The following is a 15829-nucleotide window of genomic DNA, read 5'->3' as shown; positions in this document are numbered from 1 at the left end:
TCTCACATACGGAAACGCACCATGCGAAGGAGATAAAGGGGTAAACACCCCGAAAGTATTTCAGGAGACACAATAATTAGCGTACCCCCACCAAATATAGCTCAAAATTATGATTCATATTCAAAAGAATCCCCCGAAAATTTTTTATCACAAAGCCTCGCTCACGAACACAATAAAATCCTCGCCGGGGAAAGGGCCACACAAATCCGTAGTACGAGTCGATTAAGGGGTTACCAGGAGGTGTAAAACAGAAGAGGGGCACACTACACGCATCGGCACTCGCTTGAGAACGTGTTGGTGGGGCACGAGGAGGATATTGGCACACACGCAACGGAGAGGGGACAGTTTAATTCGGCCATTCTTCTCGACGCGCATTCCTCCACGGGGGAGAGGACGGCGACTGGGGCATTTTGCAGCGACGGAGAGCCAAGGGAAAGGGAGGGAAAGAAAGAAAGAAAGATTTGGGGGACGTCTCTCCTCCTCTTCCACGACCACGCACAAAGAGAGCCCATCCCCCCTGTCCTTTCTCTGCAATGGTGTCTGTGGCGTCCAAGCGTCGCCACGTCCCTGGGCCGAAACGAGCAACGAGGCGCCCTCCGTCGGGACGCCAGCCGACTTCGCACTGTGGTATCCCCCCCGCCCTCGATGCTGTGCGGTATGGCCACAACAAGGTGCCCATTCAATCAGAGCTGATTCCTCCACACGCGTTACAACCTCGTTTAAAATGTCAATCTCTAGGCAGTTAAAGGACGCACCCTCTCTCCTCTCGCTTATCCGGAATTATTTACGTATTGTGCACCTATTAATTAACACACCAACGAAAACAGAGCCATTTGGCCTTAACATGGGGTTTTCATCACATTTAAAAATATTCGTTCAAGAATACCCATGTTCTGGAGAGGTGCAACCTACCCAGGCGGGACCCGAACCCACGATCTTTGGTTTGGTATGCGAGAACTTTACCCTGTCACCACCGAGGTCTGTATTTATTCGTGACCGATTGATTTTTCTTGATTTAATGGAAAATTTTGAAATTTTCAGCGTATATATAGTCAAACCTTGTCAAAATTTTTTGATTTAAACCTAATTAGGACAATTTCAACCAGGCGATTTCTAGGAGGTAAAAATCTTTTGCTTGAGATACAGATAAATGCTGACAACGATTTTCTCCAACCCTCTTAGTAACGCGGGCTGATGTAGGTAGAGACTTTTGCTTCTCACCCGAAGTGCTACGAGCCGATTTGTTGGCTTTAGAGCGCTATTGTTAAAATTAAACATTACGCAGTAACTTAGCTCATAAATAAAAATCACGATAAATTATTTGGTGAAAAATATTATTATTAGAGTAAAATAAAAAAACAGCATCTTAAAATACCAAAAAATGACATCACAGAAATGATTTTTTCGAAGGTGTTGCATTTCATTTAAATATCCCAGAAATTTCTTTTGATACTACTCCAAGTAGGTCGTATTGGGAGAACAGTGGACACTGAAAATTTCAAGATGATAACGAGGATTTTCAGCAAGTAATACGTGGCGAAAAGAGAAAAAGGTCGAGCAAGAAAAATTTACCATGAAAGTCAAATATGATGAGAGCCACTTATAGACTATGTGGAGGGCCTCCGCAGGACTGAATAATTTCCATTCCATTTCATTTAAAGATTTAAATTAATATTTATCCTAACTTTCATTTTAGGAATATTATCATCGTGCAAGTTGAATATGACATACCCATCAAATGAAGACTTTACATTTTCTCTCTGTTGATTTGATAATTCAATAGAATTAATACGTTCAGCATTTATGGAAACAATAACGTTGTTGTAACTAATTGTTAAAAAATTCGCAAGAGAACTGCATTATATCAGAATATTTAGCAGTATGCATAGCAGGCAGTGCAACTACGTTTTCAAGCTATATGTATTGCAGATAGTATTGTTACAGGATATACAAGTATAATCAAATCAGAGAACAATGCATATCTTTAGGGTGCCCCTCATTTGTTCACTTCAACATAAAGAATCGACCATAAATTAGAAATCTTTCCAGATTTTTCGGGTAACTCCCCTCGTTTTCATGATTTTTCTACACCGACGATATTCTAAGATTTATTCAGATTTTCCGGATCAGTTAAATATATTTCGGGGGGGGGGGGGGTGTTGTGGTTAGTTTGGGTGGTTAGTTTGAAAAACTAAATCAAAGCGACATTTGTTTAACATGGCTGGTTATTTGAAACTTATCAACCAGAATCGAACGATATTGGCACATAGAGAACGGTGGTCAAAATGCAAATACCTCAAGGAAGGAGAGAATAGGAACCGGGAATAAAACAAAAATAGTTGTTAAAATGTTTGATTTAAAACTCCTTCATACGGGCTTTGTGTTCATTTCCAAAATCTGACACATAGGTAGGGCTCGTACAACGTTACCTTGCGTGACGATTTTTCACCCTCTTCGTATTTCTTTGACAACTTTAATACTTTTCCCCATCCCTTCCACCCTAACATGTGAAACATTTCATATTCCACTGGCAGGCCACCCGGCGTTGATCGGCATAGATAGCACCCAGAAAAGGGTGAAATTTCGAACTTGGAATTCATGGCCACATGACAGGATTTTTATATAGTCAAGAGTAGAATCCTTCGAGTTAATTTTCCCTTGGAGCGTGTCAAAAGTGTTTTTATCCGACAGGAATGCCAACCGCTGAAGTTGTATGACGTGACGTATTAATCGGTGATGAGAAAACGACGTGAAGGACGCGTCAAACGCAAAAAAAGTAGCACTACAGGGTTTGGGAGCATAAGCTTCATCTATGAATAATATTTGGCCGCAATCCGTACAGCCGTAAGTAAATGCATAGCGGACAGCCAACAGACATCCTATTTAATGTATTTACATTTTAACATTAAATTTAATCATTTGTTTAAAAAATCAGCTACGGAGTAAGGATCAGTGACGTTATGGCAAAATTAGCAGCGCCGTAACGCACTTTCCGTAACTGTACTTAGAAGTATTACTCTGTGTTTTTTTATCGCAAGCTATTATTTACATTTAATTACAATGTTTTTGTTTTGGTTACGAATGTATAAATTTGAAATTTATTAGAAACGGAACGGCGTTCCGGCACCATGAAACCACTGGTGAGGATTTTTTAATATTAGAAATTAATCGAAGTAGCCGCACTCGATACAATACTTGTGAGTAGTCAGACTGATAGGCAAGAATCAGGCACAAGGATATTTTACTTCAAGTGACCCTCCTTTCACACTGGTTTCCATCCGTAGGGTTTTGGCGGCCATTTAATCCTCTAAGTTTAAGCGTAGTTTACACGCGACCCATTAATGTGAATACCAATATGACCGTCCCAACAAGAATACCATTCTAAACTCTCGCTTGATCTTCTTTGTATATCCTTTTGATCCCGCACTACATTTCGTAACTGGGATTTGCAAATCGTGAATGCCTTGCGTACGAGCTATTTTCAACATTAAAAAACCAAATTACGTAGGAAAGAGCAGACGGAAAAGAGGTAAAGAAAGATACATAAAAGAGTGCAATAAGCTATTGAATTGACGGTATAAAGAAGCGTTATGAATAAATTCGAACAGAATGAAACTAGTTTGAGAGACTAATTCATGGTTTTAAATGTATTAAACAATGAAACAGTACCATAAACCACAGCCCAAGTAATTTTTAAGTCTTAATTTTTTTCCAATGATTAAATTTTACTTTGAGACGCCATCATCGCAAAGACCTAAAATATCAACTTTTTAGAAACATAAATACAATGATAAACTCTCGTTTTATCCTCTCTCTCTATCCTGTGATCATAACGCATTGAGATACTGTGATTCGTACGGCGCAAATCCCTTGTCCACGAGCCCGATCAAACGAAGCAAGTGGCAGGAGACGTCCGAAGACTGAGAAGAGGACGAGGGACTGGTAGCATTCAAGGGAAAAGAGATGGATCGGCATGAAAGACAAGAAACGCCCCTTATTAAGACGACCCTCTGAAGGGAAAGGGAAAAGTTAGGGAGAGGTGCCCTTGGAAGCAGAATCGAGTCGGGGTCGGTCGCCGAAAAAATATATCGCCGCACCCCTTCCCTTGCGTACCCTGGCGACCCCGCCCCCCGACGTGCCGGGTCCAAGCGAAAGCCTGACAGATCAACGAATCCACTTCCCCCATCCCTCGTGGAATCCTTTCTTCTTCAGCGACCCAATGGGATAGGAATGACAATCGAGTTACGCAGGGAAGGACAGGAGGAAAAGAGACTCGAGAAAAGACTGCGATCAGCAATTGAGTTTAAAGCTACAGAGGAGTTACGAATGCTGTCAATCAGGATGAAACTAGTGAATGGTCACCAGTCATGGTTAAAAATGCATCGCGCAATTGATTAACTTAATAAAACACACTTTATGCATTTTTAAGCGACTCTTTTTACTTTTGATAGGTTCTAAACATGAGGCGTCATATTTGAGTGGAAGCAAGGTATTGGTGCTAGAAGGAAGATCCAGCAGATGAGGCAAACGAATCCATATTGTCTTCAATAAAATCCGAGTCTCATGATTTCATCAAACCTACGAAATTTTATGAACAATCGTGCCACAGATGGTGTGTGGGGGTGACATGGTGACGAAACTCTTAGGTTTACTACAGGCTCACAAAATTGGCAAATTTAATTTCCGATGTCAACTTACAGAAAATTTTAAATACGCAATATTTTTATTGTTTATTGTCATTATTCGCGTCCGAAACTTATTTTTTCAATAATTCAGGCTTCAATAGATATTACTAACGGATTGCAAATGGGAATTGAGAAAGTATAGACGAGGTAATATGAGAAGAAATAAAATTGCAATGGTGACTTCGATAATATGCATGATATGAGTAGTTGCAGGGAATTACTAAACGTATCATAACTACGCAAAGATTATCTAATACGTTCATCATCTCTATGAGGATTGTCAAAATCTTCGCATAGCTATGTCATGTACAATATTCGGTCTCCATACAGGAAGAGGGTAACTATTGATTCCCTTTTTCACACACGATGTCGAGTGACAGATATATTGATCGACGTACCAATTACAGCATGCATCAAGAGGTACAAATCTTCATTTTAAAAGGAAAACAGTATCTTTGCATGTTAGCCTAGTTCATGCAACCAAATTATTGTTAAATGATACACTTCATCACGTCTGACACAAAGTGCATTCGTTAACTTGGTAGGTTTCCACCTTGCCCCCCGCAGGGAAATACCGAAGATTCTTTCGGAGACGCGAGAAAGGAAAAAAAAGCTAGCGACGAGACCTTCCTGTTGCCTTGGGGGAGTAGCGTGAATAAGTAGGGCAGCAGGAGTGTCAGACGGCAGTGCAACACAAGAATAGCTCAAACAGCATTCGATAGCGCGGAAGATATGCGGTAGTCTTTCGCGGAGCTGGTGCACCCAATTACTCCGTCCTCTGGAAAGATATGGCTCCCAATTGATCACCGATTGTCTGAGAACGTAGGATGCTCATGGCACTGGATCAGGCTGACAAAATTCGATCTCGTGACACGCTTAAAAATATACGACTTGTATTTGTGTAAAATAACCGATTATGACACGGTGTACCACTCTTGATATTTTCCTGATTGTTTAGGCAGATTTCGTAATTACCTATAAACTAATTAATTTAACAAACGGGAAAGACACATCCCATACATTAAGATACGAGAAGAAAACCAATGCAGAATTCTTTAGGGAGAATTTTCAGTAGGACACTTAACATTAACATATGGCATTTTTTAATGTAAATAATTGGAAAGCAGTCCTCTTGCAGATCAAAGGCCTATCAAAGTCTTCTCATGAGTTTTTATGCAACAAAAATTCCGCTTAGATCAGTTATAAAACAATTCTTATTGCTTTGAGCGTCGCACTAAAACGTGCCTACATTTTGGATATTCACCAATTACCATGGGTGGAAACCACTAAATAAAACTTTTACCCACTGGATAAATTCTTGAAGATTATAAATGGCCCATTGAAAGTCCTCCTTTGATTTTATTGCTACAAAAAATGCTCCTTAGTTCGCTCGCAAAGGTAAGGTAATACTACTGTGAGCGTCACAATTAACCATACATACCCTCATTTGGGTATTTCCCAATGACAGTGGGTAGATCCAGTGAATGAATGCTTTACACACAAAATAAATACCCTGCAAGTATCAATTAGGCATCACTTTTCACAGTTTCGCATTCATAACAATCGACAAAGGAAGCACGTGCTAGTGATTTCGAGAGGCGCAAGTTTACCTGCAACAAAACAACACATATTTTGGTCGCACGGTGTAAATGAAACAATAAACTCATAGATGCGAGCACCCACTTGAAAGACAGTAATGTATGCAACTGAATCTGAGTCACGCCTACCCTAACACGACACCATAAAGTGCTGGGCTAGGCAATGGTAATTTAGTGCTTTGCGAATAAAAAACTTTGTTCGCAACGAAATTTTTAAAGGCCTGGATTTTTCCTGAGCAAAAACGCCGTTTTATGGTCGTCAGTCGATAGTGTTAAAAGTGTAAGTAAAGGTCGCGATCCTCCTCAGTTTGGCAACCGATGAAATGAGCAAAGGCAAAACAATGGTGACCTGGATTATAATACAGCCGTGAAGTAGGAGGAGGGGAAGGTAGTGTATGGATACTTCGAGAGAATTTTAACTCGAGGGAAAATAAAAATACAAACTTTAATGGTTTTTTTTTTACACCCCTTCCCACGATAAGGCCATAAGCTTGCTGACGTTGACGGATTCGTGCAAAGCCGGATTTAGTCGTTCGACCTGTATTGATATTTTTGTGCCCCCCCCCCCCCACCCTTCCCTAACCCTCATGAGGAATAAATTAATTTTTATCTCATATTTTCAGACCGAAGTCGAAGAATGAGAAGAGGAGACGACAAAACGAATAGGGAGCAGCGTTATACTAAAAGGTTTCCCTTTCCGAACCTTCTTTTGTCCGGAGCGTCGCTTGAAAAAAATACGTCCTAAGGACTTTTGAGTAGGAAATAACACTAAACACCTAAACACTAAACGCATTTAGGCTCAGCTATTATTCACGACGGGGATAAACTATTATAATTTTTCGCACGAAATTTCGGATTTACATCTATTTTTTTCCCCTACAACGATTTGGTGTCATTCTATTTAAGAACTCATTAAAATATTTGTCAAATGAGTCATAAAGTGCATTGCCTCAATAGTATATGTTCTATTAACGGTGTTCAGAGAAGATTTTGCCGAAAGTAAGAGATCACAAATAAAATAAAATAACTATGTTTTATTCCACACTTTATTTTAAATCGTACGACCGGTTTCAACACTTAGTGTTATCACCTGATGATAAAACTAAGCGTTGAAACCGGTCGTACGATTTAAAATAACGTGTGGAATAAAACATAGTTATTTTATTTCATTTAACATGAAGCAATTCCACAAAGTAACGCCTGAGACCGTGTCTTATAAGATCACAAATAGGTTAAGAGGCGGAAGATGACATAATTTTCTTCTTACATTCTCGGACATGCGATTACTTGGCCATTAAGCCCTAAAAGGGAGACCATTATTGGCAGCTGATGTACCACATCTGCTCAATTGAGTTTATTTTAAACAACAGCTGGAAATACCAATAATCATTACAGACTGTACTTCATGAAGTTTCGACGAAAGAGCCTAAAAATGACCTATTAATGTTTAAATCGGTAGTTTTACTTTTATAAAAATACATTACTAAATTAAAAATACTACTTTTAGTGAAACAGGTTCAATAAAACCGAAGGGACACCGAACCAAAGTTTCATCCCCTATGATCACGCTAAATAAATTTGTAAGTGCAGATGGAAAATTTTAACGGAGATACTTCATTTAAACAAGGCTCGGAGGCTGCGCGCTAGGCTTACAATTAGATCGCTTGAACAATTGAGAATGGATATCTTTAAGAGCGACACAGAGAACATATTATTAGAGCCACACTATATTTCCAGGTCCGATAGAAGCGATAAATTAAGAGAGATGTTTTGCCGAACGGATAGATATGGGAATTCGTTTTTCCCCCGATCCATAAAAGACTTTAATAAATGCCTCGTAAACCTCGTTAGATCACTTCATTTCTTTTAGCTGTAAACGGCTGATGTCCTAACACCCCCTGCTACACGCCTTTTAGGCGGCTTGCGGGGTATTATGTAGATGTAGATGTAAACAAAATACACTATATTTCGTTCCAATTTCGTCCTCAAATACTTCATCCACCCATGCATTAAATCTCCTCTACCGCTGACATCAATACACTCGGTTCTATCAAGTTTCGGTCACATAAGAAATTCTGTCGATGAAAAACCCACAGGAACCAATCCATTCGGTTTCATTCCATTCCAATCCCCTCCTTCAACTCCCTCCCTCCGCGTCGTTCGGAAAGCTTTTGGGATGATTTTTCGAATGAATCGCGAACACGCATACGCTTTGAAAAATACCATCGCGGCTCGAGCAGATATAAAACACCACAATGAAGGGATCGATCCATGACAATCCTTCTTCTCAACCAAGGATTGCTTGCCACTTTATTTTTCCGGGGAAAAGCTGTCGGATGAAAAATGTTGAAAGGGCAAAGGTGCGTATTAGTGGTGTGGGCCGAGTATTTATCCGGAGGTTATGGCGTTCATGAATAAACTTATATTTACCCATGACTTCAATGAATACCCTAATCGAGTGTTTACGATTTTATGACCCTTGAAAATAATCGGTATTTTTAAAAATCTTATGAGATACATTCATCACAAATGAATATCAACTAGATCCTTGTTGTCTTTAAAAATTCGTCTTTATACACAAAAAGTATTTCATGAATAAAACCTCTCCGCTATAAAAAAAACCTTCTTTATCCCATGTTTTTATACGACCCGTCTGTCGCAGGGAATTAGGTTTAGGTCAATTAAATGTTTTGCTCATCGTGAACTCAGGAAGCAATGTAAATGTAGTCTAATAGAGCAAACACCCTTAGATTGCATCCAATGTCCCTGATTTACATGATTGTTATTTTACAGCACAAGACTTGCTTCCACTTAGCAGCACTAGACTAGACTTGCTTCCACGTTCTTTTTAATGTTCTTTTGTAAATGAGAGTAAATAAATGAAATTGGAATCGGAATGTATTGACAACGCCCAATACCGACTCGCCGAGAGAAAAGATAAAGCAATAACGTGTACTGCTCGCGTGCCGCGTGACTAAAGGGTCATAAATTCGTTAAAAAACAGCCGAAAATCAGATACCGCACTCAAAAAATATAAGCATGCAATATGACTAAATTGAAAGTTTTCTCTTTTTTTTAAAGGTCACCACGAGCCTCATTAGCGTCTGGCTTTCTTCGTATGAGCCTCCTTTCAGCCAACACCCAGTCCCCAATGGTGATGCACGACCACTTAATTGATTTTTCTCGGTGAGCTCACCGAGAAAAATCAATTAAGTGGTCGTGCATCACCTAGGTGAGACGCTAAGCAGGTCTCTTTCGCAGCTCGTTTTTTCCCTCCCAGCACGCCAATTGGTCCCTTGCATCCATAGCCGCGCGTCCCTTGCGGGTTTCACCCACCCGTTATATTGCCGCATTCCATCGAGTGCTCATGGGAAACAAACCACGGGAATAGCTAGGACGTAAGGTAGGGATTCTTGCACACCCGATATCATTCATGACCAAAAGGATGAAGTAATCGGGGTGGCGGCTCTATTGGGAAAAGGGGTGAACTAAAGAAAGATTTTGCACCCCCGATAAGCGTAAAATTTTCATCGCTTCAGCTGTCTACTGTCCGTCTACGAGCTATCGCGGTGAAGAGAGATTTCACGCCTTCCTGGCGAATAGATTGTGTGAAGAGTTCTCTGTATAGCCACCGGGTAAGGAATTGCATCACAGCCGGCGTTTCGACGTTTCGACTTGACTATCGTCCTCAGGGATATTGTGAGGCTCACTCAATAGCCCCGATGAAGATGGCCGTGTCGGACATTGAAACGTCGACAGTAATGCATTTCCTGACACAGTGGCGATCCCGAGAAATCTTTGAGCGGCTAACGCTGTATCTCCTACCCATGTCTAGAACCATCGTGGATATTACTTCTTTCATTACTTGCATTTCACGATTATTTCAAACTTGCAATTACATGGCGTTTCCTTATTCAAAATTACTTAAACTAACCTTACATTGCCCTTGCTCCTCCATGAAATGAACTACATACGCCTTTTATTCCAGATATTTTAGGAAAATAACCAGAACCGCCGAGTAGTAAACTCCACCCGCAAAGGCGCTAGAAATAGTAAAATTCCACAGGGGAAATTTCATGTGGCAATGAGCCATTGAAGATAATTTCCGTCTCTTACTAGAATTCCTTGAACTGATCTACATTCCTTATATTCAGCTACAAATACTAAGTATTTACGCTTTGTTATATGCGAAAACTTTTTAAGAATACTAGATTTGATTTTATTCAACCTAACCGTCACTCGTTTGCACAATTTAACGATGAAGCAACGTCATTAATGAAAATCAATCACAGATAAATAAAACTTGCCCACGTATTAAAGTCTTCCTAAAAACTTATAACTGCAGCAGCTTAACAATTATCTAGCAGTCAGTATATAAGCACGAGAAGGCAAGATCAAAAGAAATAAAGAGAAGTCAATACTTTATGTGCGTCACAAAATTGCATTCTTCACCCAAATTATTGCCTGAGAGATTTGTGGTCCAGAGCCTTACACACTGGGCCATCATGGCAAGAAAAAAAATATATATATATTGTTCAAATAAGCTTTATAACCATCTGGTAGAAAAAAAATGTAGAGATTATGAGCATTTTATATCTCAAAACAATTACTGCTAAAGACGAAGCTATAGGACTTAAATTGAATACGCACATTTTCTTATCTAATCGTGAATTTTAAAAAAATCCATGCTTTTTGAAAAGGCCCTTTCCATGTTATTATTATTAATAGACTATCATTAACAAGAAAGTTTTTAGCATCATATCAAAAACCTTGGGTACAAAGAGATATTGTATTTATTTTGCATCGCATTAACTGTTGGATAAGGCTGATGACCTAAATTATGATGAAAACTCGTCTTTCGGTGACCTTCATCGTGGTGAGAATAGTGCGGAATAGAAAAGCGCAAAACTGCAGTAAATACTCCATCTCCATTTCATTCTGAGCACGTACAGAGGAACGATGGAGTTTGCAGTCATTTCCATTGAACTACTCCCCCGGGGCTTTTATTGATTGCGGAAAGAAGCAAACGAACGAAATGCGAAAGAGGGTGTCACGAATTCTGTCTTATCTTTCTCTTCCAACATCCATCTCAATTACGTATCGATTAAGCTATTTAAAGGTAACAGTGTAACATAACTATTACCATTTTGAAGGCATTTATGTTACTGGAACATGACCTTGGAATGAGATTGGGCTAAAAAAAAACTAACATCTCATAGTAGAAAAAAATAGGACCAGGTTTTTATACATGAATTGGAGTAATTACTTTAACAAATCTTCGATGGATTTGGCTCAATAAATAGAAGGGAGAGCGCTTTTTGTTAATAAAAAAGGATGTTTCTTACAACCTCAACGCTATTAGTTCGTCTGAAATTTTAAACTAAGAAAGAAGTAGCTTCCTAATGGAAGGGAGTGACAAAGGATCTTCCGCTTCAATTTCAAAATCCACAACTACATGAAAGAGTTATAAAGTTTGAAAGAGTAACTATTTACTCTATGAAAATTTCACATCACAACTCATGGAACGGTGACAACTTTGAAGCTAGTCTTTGGGTAATGAGAAATCGGCAAATGATCTGAAAATCCATCTCTTACCGCACGATCGCATAACTGTATGAAATCGGTGTAATAAAAAAAAAGAGTCCAGATATTAAAATACGCTGAAGTAGCAGAGACTTATTTATTTCATAATTATAATGCCTTTCTCAAAGCTAAATTTCAGGCTTGAAATTTTGCGCGTTTTCACGATACTTTCACTTTATAAGCTCAAAGTCATGCATCTTTTTGGGAGAAATTGACTATATACATCCGAAATAAAATCCTTGATACAAAATTGTACAAAAAATACTTCACCATCTGCTATCTTGGCGTTACACGAATGAAAAAGCCAGTAACTTAAAAGCTAAATTTCTGACGCCGCATTTATCAGCCCGTCACCTTAGTAAGATTTATCTCATTTAAGAGCCCATAAAAACCTAATTATAGGTTTATTTTAATGCCTGGCTAACATGTACTAACATAAAATCAAATATTCTTTGCAATTAACTACTAATTTACATAATAAATTAGATTACTAACGCTGTCCAAGAAAAAACACACATTTTACGAGAAGATCCTCAAAGAAGTAGTTCTTCACCTGCGGGGAAGTACATATAGGTGAAATATAGAATGGATTAATATGCTAGTAACTTTATAATTTATTTTAATTCTATTTCGCACGATAACAGACAAAGAAAAGATACCTTAGGAATCGTACCGATGAAATACATGTAGGTTCGGCATGAAAATTCCAGTGGTAGAAGATACGTGGCTTTTTAATCCTATGAATTCAATGGACGCCGTCGATTCAATCCGTCTGTTATTTTGACAAAATTGGACTGGATGGAAATTTTGAACAGAACGGTGAAAGGGCAAATATATAATTGGAAAATGTGATTTTTCAAATGAACGATCGGGACGAAGTTCGAATTTCAAAAGCTTACTATTACATGTCGCGAATGCCGAAAGTAGGCCAACCTGTCTCGTCCATGAAAAATGGTTTCAATTAAAATGAATGACGTGAGGTCAAAAAGGATCCAGAGAGTGCCGTCCAAAAAAAAAACGAACCGATGCAATAAAAATCTATTTCCTGAATATAACCGTGAGAGGGAGCCAGGAAAATAAGTAGCTCTCGCCATAATAAACCAAATTAAGAACGCCCCCACGGGCGATGGCCATTAATTAGATTCACAAATACCATCGACATGGAAAATTTTCAGAAAATTCACGTTCCGAATTCAAGAGGACTCTAGGAAAAACTTCAACGTACAATGAACTATTGAGAGAACTACCTCAAACTCTTTAATGACGGCACAAGAATGTTTAAAAAAATTTATTTCTATCACAATGAATCCACTAAAGTATAACAAATTATCATCTTGGGCTAAATGTCATCGAGAAATCTCACTGTTTTAACATCCAAATAACATGATTTATAGGTTGTATTAAAATTGTAAAAAGGTAATATTCAAAGAAAAACAGGTTGGAAGATAAATACTTTGATAGATTTAACGAAGATATATAATTCGGAATGATATTTTTTGCGATTCGAAACACCTACCGCAGAAGAGACTCAGTATAGAGGGAAGCAGTTGGGCAACAAATTGTATACAATTAGTAGACTCAACCTTCCTTGATAATGACACTTATGTGTTGAAACCATGGTCGGTGCTGAGTTGTAATATTAAAAGTGTGGATATTACCATTGTGTTCTTCTTTTTATCAACCTCAATATTTTTTTGGGCGTGAATTTATGAAAGCGCGGTGCATTCATTAAGATACACCCCTGAAAACCTAACCATAGACCTTCATTAGTTCACAATGCAATCCGTCCCAGTTCCGTAAACAATTCCAATTCGGAATGGGGCCAAATTTAAATTTATAAACGGCGGTTTCATCCAGGATCAATACATCTGCAATACCGAATCATGCAATCAACTCCCACACTAACGCTTTTAGCGTAAGTATAACGTCATCAAGGAATTAATCTTATCGCTTGTTTTGACAGTTGTATAGATCAAATGTTACGCCACGGGGTGGATATATTGCCAGAGTTTCATTATTAATTGTCATTACGGTATCGTGATCCCTGGTTCGATCAACGTGAAATTAACTTAAAAAAATAATAATCGGAAATTTTTGTGGTGCTTCACCATATTTTCGACAGTTATTTCGACACAATACCTTCCCAATAGAATATCAAAGCTTTTCAGAAAGGTTGCTGACTAGGATGGGGGAGAGGATGGATCTATCGGAGGAAATTCAGAAAAGGCAGAATAGGTGAATGGAGCTCGTTAGGTGGATTCGGTATGGGAAAGGCTCAATGAGCTAGAATGGAAATAGAATAAAAAATGAGGACTACTGCATTCAGATCCCAAAGGTAATTTACTGGAGATGAATAGCTTACGCACGCATCGAAGATAATCATTACGCTTTTCAGATACTCCGTGATTTAACTGATTCAGAAGCTGATGAAATGCTAGGCTCCCGCTTTGAAATAGAATTACACTCAATGAAAACTAGCAGACGACGATAGTGTTATTAATAATAGATGCTATTAATATGTCATCACCACACTCCATTCACCACACTACAATCTTATGCTTATAACTTTAGATGCTCGCCAGGCAATGGTAGTGTCTAGTCCAAAGGAAAAATGTAAAAAGCGTATGTGGGGCGGAAAACAGTGTTCTTTTCAGAATTATTCCTTTGCTAAATAAGAAGAAAGAAAAAATGCTGCTTCCAAATCTACAATTGTCTAATTTACCTATGTAAATTTCAAAGCCCATTTAGCACTCACAACAATGAAGAGCACAAAGAATCGTGACATGCAAATGCATCGTGATTTCTTTATTTACAAATGATCAGTTAATAGTTTTTGAGAAAAAAAATATTTTTCGCAATCAAAAACGGTATGCCAGAAAAATAATCCTAGGCGATTTTCGTTCTAAAAGCATTATGTATTACGAGGACATGTGATTACGCAATGGGAGTTAACACGATGAAATTTCGAAGGTGAGTGCAAATACACTATTTATTTACATGGTTGTATGCAAAAATCACAACCAGTTTACTAGGAGTAAGTTCTTCCTCTCAACGTGACCTCGGTTTCCTCCAAAGCGACGTAACCGAGGTAGCGTTTTGCTGATCTGTTCTTCAGAATGTTTAGAAAAAGTAAACAGAAGTCACGAGATACTGGCGACTCCCATAGATACGATAAGAGTTGCAGAGCGAAAATAGACCCTCCCGTCAACTTATCTTTAAAAACTAGTCACTACCGTTACATTGTCATCATGTACCAAATAGATTTTAGTTGTGTACTTATAGCTTGCGAAGAAATATTAAAGTTACTTTTCTTAGCTATACGGAATAAATACTTCTAAATGAATTTATCTACTTTGCTGATGACCGGGTAGAAATCAATATAAGTCGGTTTTCTCCTTTGAAAATGAAACATTCTATTTTTCAGATAAATAGGATTTATTTTACTTCTACTTAGATTGGTTTTAAATACTTTGTTATAGACTCATGGGTTCAAGGCTAGAAAGTAAAATTACTCGATTGTGAGGCAGTCAAACACACCAATATTAACGTATCATCTCAGGCAAGCCTGGTCACCTAGTGAATCCCCCCAGCGCCACCACTTTGTGAACAAGAAAATATATTAAATTAACTATCATCAGATTCTCCTATTCTGAATCATACTACTACATCATCAAATTTTTGTAAATAAACGTTTAAAACAAAACTTACATGATCACAAAAATCAATTTTTTTAAAGTTCTAAGCTCATCAAAACAATACATATTTAGACTCAACTGTGGAATTCTGGAGTATCCGTACTAACTATTCGCATTTTTTTCACAGAAATGTATCAAATGGTTGTACATGGTAGCACATTGCATTGTCATCGGTGCCAAAAGATAGTATACCTAGTTCAATAGTGTATGTTTCACGGCCAGTCTCTTCCGCTGAAAACAATCAACAAATTGGACACAAAAAAATCAA

At 38.4% G+C, this 15829-nt stretch overlaps 1 protein-coding gene across 7 annotated transcripts in view; it reads right to left on the bottom strand.

Moving 5' to 3' along the window:
- LOC124157679 (trichohyalin) overlaps positions 1-15829 on the bottom strand; it is a 443734-nt gene that overhangs the window by 76499 nt on the left and 351406 nt on the right. The window lies entirely within an intron of this gene.

The sequence above is a fragment of the Ischnura elegans genome, chromosome 4 (genome assembly GCF_921293095.1).
Source record: "Ischnura elegans chromosome 4, ioIscEleg1.1, whole genome shotgun sequence".
In the NCBI taxonomy this organism is placed as follows: Eukaryota; Metazoa; Arthropoda; class Insecta; order Odonata; family Coenagrionidae; genus Ischnura; species Ischnura elegans.
This window is presented reverse-complemented; position numbering and strand designations above follow the sequence as displayed.